Consider the following 6,645-nt stretch of genomic DNA (forward strand, 5'->3'; position numbering starts at 1 on the left):
GACACCCAGTGATTAATATCACGTCTCCGGGGAGAGGACAGCCTGGCCTCCGTGTCATCACCCCACCCACCCAGCCTCGGAAGCCAGGGGGGCTGCGGGCCAGGGGCTGTGCCCAGATGAGTTGTGTGAGAAAGTGGCCCATGTGATGGCAGAGGAGGGCAAAGGGCTCGGAAGTCCTCGGGGACCGTGTTCACTTGGGGAGCAGCTGGGGGTGGTTCCTGAGTGGCCCCTGAATAAATTCCCAACCCGAGGCTGCAGAAGTCATGGGTCGGGTCCCCTGTCTCTGTCCACCTCCAGGGCCAGCAGACTTGGGCTCTTGGCCCTGGAGGCTGAGAAGTCCAAGGGAATGGCACCTCCGTCTGCTCAGCTTCTGGGGGGGCACGTGGCTGAGACAGGAGGGCAAACAGGCAGCTCGGGGCCAGACCCAGAGAAAGGCGTTGACCCACCCACTTGGGATCCGCCCACGGGACCCCACCCCTCTCCCTGGACCCCACCTCCCACATCCCTGTGGTGAGGGACGAGGGCTCTGACACGCTTGGGGCACACTCAGGCCCTAGGGCCCTGTGTCCACATGATGCGGGGCCTTGTGACATCCATAAGACCCTGTGGTCTGCTGCCCTGGTCCCTCCTGTGGCTGTGACCGCTTCCCTGGGGCGTCTGCAGGCCCCATGTTCACCACGGGGTGCTGCAGCCCCTCAGAGCTGGAGGCCCACTCCCTCAAGCATCAGAGTTTAAAATAGTCCCAGGAAGTGATCAGAATCCTCTCAAGCTGGGTCCAATTAAAAGAGCATTCACTGGTTTAATTCAAGTCTCGACACTGCCTGGCTTTGAGACTTGCAAATGTTCACTTTGCAGCTGCCGCTGCTTAATTTTAGCCCTCAGATAGGTCCTCACAATAGGCTTCTGGGACCCTGGCTGGTACCCCACCCCACTGCGTGCCAAGGCCAGGGCCACCTGACTTGGGAAGCAGAGCGGAGCAGCCTCCCCTACCCAAGTCCCTGGCCTCAGCAGTGAGCTGCCCCACTTTGCAAAATGAGTCTCTTATCTCATTAAACCAAGATGAAAATGAAATCCAAAAAGATAATTTTCCTCTCAGAACCCCCCAAGAAGCCCCCAGCAGTCTCATCTGCAGCTAAGACGCCTCTTCACAGGCTGCGGCCAAACATGCTCAGGAGTGGCCATCCCTCACTCTTCATCCTTCCCTGGTTTCACATCTTTTACATCTTGTTCTAGTTTTTTTTTTATTTATATATGACAATGGAATGCATTACAATCTTATTACACACACAGAGCACAATTTTTCTTCTCTCTGGCCGTACACACAGTATATTCTCACCAATTCGTGTCTTCATACCTGTACTTTGGATAGTAGTGATCGTCACATTCCACCATCATTAAAAACTTGTTTCAGTTTCTCTGAGAATGAGGAGGATCCCAGGGGACAGGGACGGGTGAAGAGGAGCCAGAAGCCCTACACCAGACTTTGCCCGTGTTGCTTCGGAGCTTGGACGCTGGTGCTACAGGATTTCTCCAGCCAAATCAGAGCCCTCTGTGTCTGTCATGGCCGAGTTGTGTGCTCTCTAAACTTATGTGGTAAGTCCCCGTGTTAGTGGGCTCTGTATCACTGGGACCAAGATAAGCAACTTAGAGGAAGGAAAGTTTATTTTTTCTCATGGTTCCAGAGATTCAGTCCATGGTTGTCCAAGTCCATTGCCCTGGGCCCAAGATAAGGCAGATCATTGTGGCCAAAGGGTGTGGCAGCCAGGAAGCAGGCCCGAGTGACCCACCCCTCCAGCCACAGCCCACCTGCCTACGGTTACCTCCTGGTCAGTCCATCCAAATTGGGAGGGACTGATTAAGTCAGAGCTCTAAAAATGTAATTGTTTTACCTCCAAACATTCCTTCATTAACGGGAGCTGTTTTGGGGCACTTCGTTTCCAGACCATAATATTCCACCCAGGGTCCTCAAAAGCTCCTGTCTGTCTCACAATTCAAAATGCATTTAGTCCATCTCCGAGAGCCCTGGAGTCTGAACACCTCCATCATGGGCCCAGATCCAAAGTGTCCTCTGAGACTCGAGGCAAACTCCTGGCTGTGGAGCCCCTGTAAAAGTCAAAAGCAAGTTACCTATATCCAATATATGGTGACGACATATGGTGACGACATACAGCGATGCAGAGTAAACATTTTCATTCCAAAAGGGAGGAATATGGGCATAGAAAGAAGGGATGGGACCAAAACAAGATCAGAATCCAGCCAGGCTCGCAGGTCCTGTAATCCCACATCCAGCATCTGGGACACAGGGTGGCAAAATGGTCTCTCCACAGGGCTTGGGCAGCTCCACCCGAGCCTGGCCTTTTGGTTGTAACACAGGTGGACTCTCCTGGATCACCTTTCTTCACAGCCAGCAGCTCTTGTCAGACGGTCCACTCTGCTGCACAAGTACTGGGTCCCCTGAAATCACAGCTGCGTGGCCTCCGAGTGTCCGGGTGGCTGAGCCCGATGAAGCAAATCCCTAGGTCTTCTGTGCAAGCAGGGAGCCCTGTGATCTGGAAATTCCCGCGATGCCCTCGAGCCGTGTTTCCTGGCGTCTCTGTGCCAAGCACTTAGCATCTCTTTAGCGGCTGTGACCTCTTTAACAACTGCGTTTGCCTCAGCTCCAGTTTACATGCACTTTTCTGCTCAGACTGCAAAATTTTTAAATCCTTCAGCTCTGCTTTCTGTTCCCGATTCCCACAGTAAGCCTGGCGCTGCCCACAGCACGTCAGGGAGGCTCTCTCCTGCATCCTTCCACTTTCCCGACCCGTCCTGCAAACCGTGACAGTCACAGCAGCGGCCCCACTTATCAGTACTGAGTTCTTAGCTTTCCACATGTGACCCACACACCTGACAAGGACAACTCGGAGGAGGGAAGCGTCACTTTGGCTCACGGTTCCAGAGGTTTTGTTCATGGTCAGCCGAGTCCGTTGTCTTGGGTCCAGGGTGAGGCAGAGGGCACGGCAGGGGAAAGACGCTCCTGCTTACCTCATGGAGGCCGAAGAGCAGAGATGCAGGGAAGATGTACTCGTCCAGGGTATAGCCCCCGTGACCCTGCCCTCCGCCAACCCCACCTGCCTCCCGTTACCTCCCAGCCCACTCCAACTCGGGCGGACAGGGCGGCTACAGCTCTCCCAATCACTTCACCTGTGAACATCCTTGCACCAACACAGGAGCTTGGGGGGACACCCCACCTTCAAACCAGTATAGACCCCAACCTCCAGTACCTCTGAAGTGACGGGGCCTGTAAAGAGGCGATTAAGTTAGACTGAGGCCCTTAGGGAAGGCCCTGATGGCGTCAGATTGGTGTTGTAAGACTAGGCATCTTGGGCCCCTGGGGGACCCCAGGGTTGCCATCACATAGCGGGAAGACCACCAGCAATCCAGGAGCGGCCTCAGGAGAAACCAGCTGTGTGTACTCGAAGGTCTGCATGTGCAGGCTCCAGAACTCGGAGGAAACACGTCCTGCTGCTCCTCGGGTTGCGTTTCATTGTGGCTGTCCTGTCCCGGAATCTTCTAGGTTAAAGCTGATGGATTGATTGAGTCGTCCTTGCTTCACCAGTGGGGAGCCTGTGGCCATGGCAGAGGCCAGCCCTTCAGGACACCACGGGGCACTGCTTCAGTGGGGGGGAGGCTGGATGCTCTGAAGCAGTCGGTGCAGCCTGGGGGCTGCTGAGGATTGCCCTGTTTGTGGCCCACCCACCCGCTCAAGCCTGGTGCCTGCTTGGCCCAGTCCAGGGAAGGACAGTTCCTCAGAAAACAGAGAACAACTAGCTGGGGTCCGTGGCTGCCGGTTCACTTATGTTCAGTCTGCTCCACGTCTGAAGTGTCCGGTCAGTCTCGGGTGCTCTGCCGGGCTCAGGGGCATGGAGATGACTGGCCTTCAGGAAGACAGGCAGCCAAGAGAAACCCACCCATTTCAGTGATGTATCTATGGCATCTGAGTTGTTTGGACCTCTCCAGACATACGGAGTTGGGAGTGGGAGTTGGAGGCTGGTCATTGCGTCTGTGGCCTTGGCCTGTCCCCGGCAGGCCTGCAAACTTCATTCTTCCTCACGTCGTGCACCTCCTGCGCTTTGGGCTTTGTGTCAGTCAGCAAATACCATGGAAAGGCTAGGTAACAAACGACCTCAGAACCGGAACAAGGGTTTTCTTGGCCGTGTCACCTGGCCCGGGATGGGCTCGTTCATGTGTTTAAGGTGGGGTGGGGACAGGGGGACCTCACCTGGGTGGCTTTCTTTGATGCATTGTGTCTGTGTCGCCATCTGTTCCAGGGCCAGGGGGCTCTCTTGGCACGTCTTCGTCATGGCGATGGCCCAGCCTGGTTACACAAACTTCTGCCCCAGGAACACGGTGGCCATCAGTCCCCCTGTTTATTTGCTATGGTGCCTGGTGCTTTCGCCCGGCAGTGGTGCAGTTGAGCGATGGAGGGAGGCCCAAGGTCGGAAGAGCTGAAAGCATCTCCCGTCTGGGCCTTTACAGGGCAGCTTGCTGACCGCTCCTGGCAGCCCAGCAGGTGGGAAGACCCTGGGCTGCCCGGGGCCAGTCCTTCGGTGTGTGTGGGCCCGTCTCAGGAGACGGCTGGCCTCGCCCAGCTTTGCAGGAAGAACAAACAGAGGTAAATCAAGCTGTCAGCTGGCATGTGTGGGGACGCCACCGTGACACAGCTGTCCTCTCTGACTCCTCTCTGGGCTCCTAGGGACAAGCCTGCTTGTGGTGTGCCACGGCAGAGGGGCACCGGTTTAAGGCTGGGTGGTGAAATGGTTTTCTTTGGTGTTGTGCGGAGGTCTTCGTGGTCCCATTGAGTCTGGTCAGAGGGGAGACGGAGACGGAGGGTCCAACTTTGTGGCCCTTTGTGTCCTTGTGGTCCTGGTGCCTGCCCTAGGAGAGACCCTTCTCAGTCCCCTCCTCTGAGGGACCCTGGGCCTCCCCCCCCAGTGACCTTTCTGGGGCATACCCTGTGGTCACACACCTGACTTGTCCCCAGGGAGCACTGTGGCACCTAAGGGAGCGCGATGTCATTCCTGTCCTGGTGGCCTGAGCTGATGTGTCCTCTCCTCGGCTTTTAGCGGGGCTGACGTCTTCCTTGACTCGGCTGAGCTGGGTCAGTGGGCAGATGGGAGGGTGATGGAACAGAGCAGAGCTTTGTAGGAGAGAGGTGGTATCGTCCTTCTTCCCTTCTGGTGCCCCAGTGTGCCACGGACACCAGGCGCTTAGAAAACGCAGATGGGTTTGCCGCTGCTTATCCTGTCGCACCCGGGGCTGTGGGCTAAGATCCTCTACGAGGAGGTCATTCTGGTAGAGTGCAGCGCTTCCCGTCCAAACGCCACCTCACGGGGCCCAAGATGGCGTCTGTTTTTCCCAGGGCCTTGAAAAGCACCTGTCATGCAGCCATAGCTCAACCAGCATGTACGTTGAGCGAACAGGCATTTCCGTTTTTAAATATCGTTTAATTTATATGCCATGACGTTCACCCATTGTGAATGTTGGGTGGTTAAAGTAAGTTCACCAAGTTATGTTTTATGTTTTTTCACAGGTTATGAGTGCTACGTGTTGATTTGTGAGCCTTAAGAACGATCTAGCGGTGTAGACAGTGACAACCCAAGCCAGCCCTGTTCTCCACCACGCCCTGCTCCTCAGAGGAAAGGGTTTCTAGCCACGGGGTGCGAGCTGGGCTGCCTTTCGCCTCCACACGCACAGGCACACAGATGGGCTGGTCTTTCCCTACAGAGTGACCGAGCGTGTTAAACGTGGCTCTGCCGGTTCTCTGTGGGGGACAGCCCTTCTGTTTTGTTGTGGCAATTACAAATGAGGCTCTCGTGGAGGGTGTGGAGAGAGTGTTTGTCCGCTTGTCCGAATGGTCCTGCGGGTGGGTTCTAGGTGGACTAACTCTTGCAGGCGAAGGGGACGCACAGTCTCCATCTCCACGCACACCGCCCACGAGCCCTCCAGGAAGTAAGTCCTTTCTGTTTAATTGCTCACGGATTCCGTCAAGGGGCTTGGTCCTTCACAGTCTTGCCAGGACTAGGAGTCGTGAATCTCTCCCCCTGGGCCTTCAGGAATGGTCAGATCACCTCCTTTGCATTTTTAAAAACTGAGTTCTTTTTATCTTATTGTTTCAGAGAACTCACAAAATGTCAGAGATTAACTTTTTGACTCATTTTCTGGGTTAATTGTTTGTTGGATGAGTTGTTGGAGCCTGGGGCAGGCTGACACGGGGCGGAGGGGAGACTGGGGTTCTCAGGTCTTCTGGGGGTTCTGGTGGGAAAGCAGGATGTCCCTCTTATCGGGGGACTTGGGAAACAGCTGCACTGTCTCCTGTATTCTCTCCATCTCACGTGAGTGACCCAGAGCAGGAGGTGAAATGGAAACATTTTAGGTTTTCTTCTGAGTGTCTCCTGTGAGGAGCCTGGCGAGGGCGGGGCTGCATCTGTCTGTGGTCACCGGGACCTGGCATTGTTCCCCGTCCTCCAGGGGCTCGGGATGTTAGTGGTGTGCAAGAGAGAGCAGGTCCTGTCATGGACGTTCTTGTGGCGACGACTTCAGCTGCGTGCTGCGGCGGTAAAGGCAACACCTGCCTGTGTGGGCTCCGCCTGGCCAGGTGCTCTG

The sequence above is a fragment of the Marmota monax genome, unplaced genomic scaffold (assembly GCF_021218885.2).
Source record: "Marmota monax isolate L192 unplaced genomic scaffold, Marmota_monax_Labrador192_F-V1.1 WCK01_AAM20220418_F8-fsc00035, whole genome shotgun sequence".
NCBI classification, from domain to species: Eukaryota; Metazoa; Chordata; class Mammalia; order Rodentia; family Sciuridae; genus Marmota; species Marmota monax.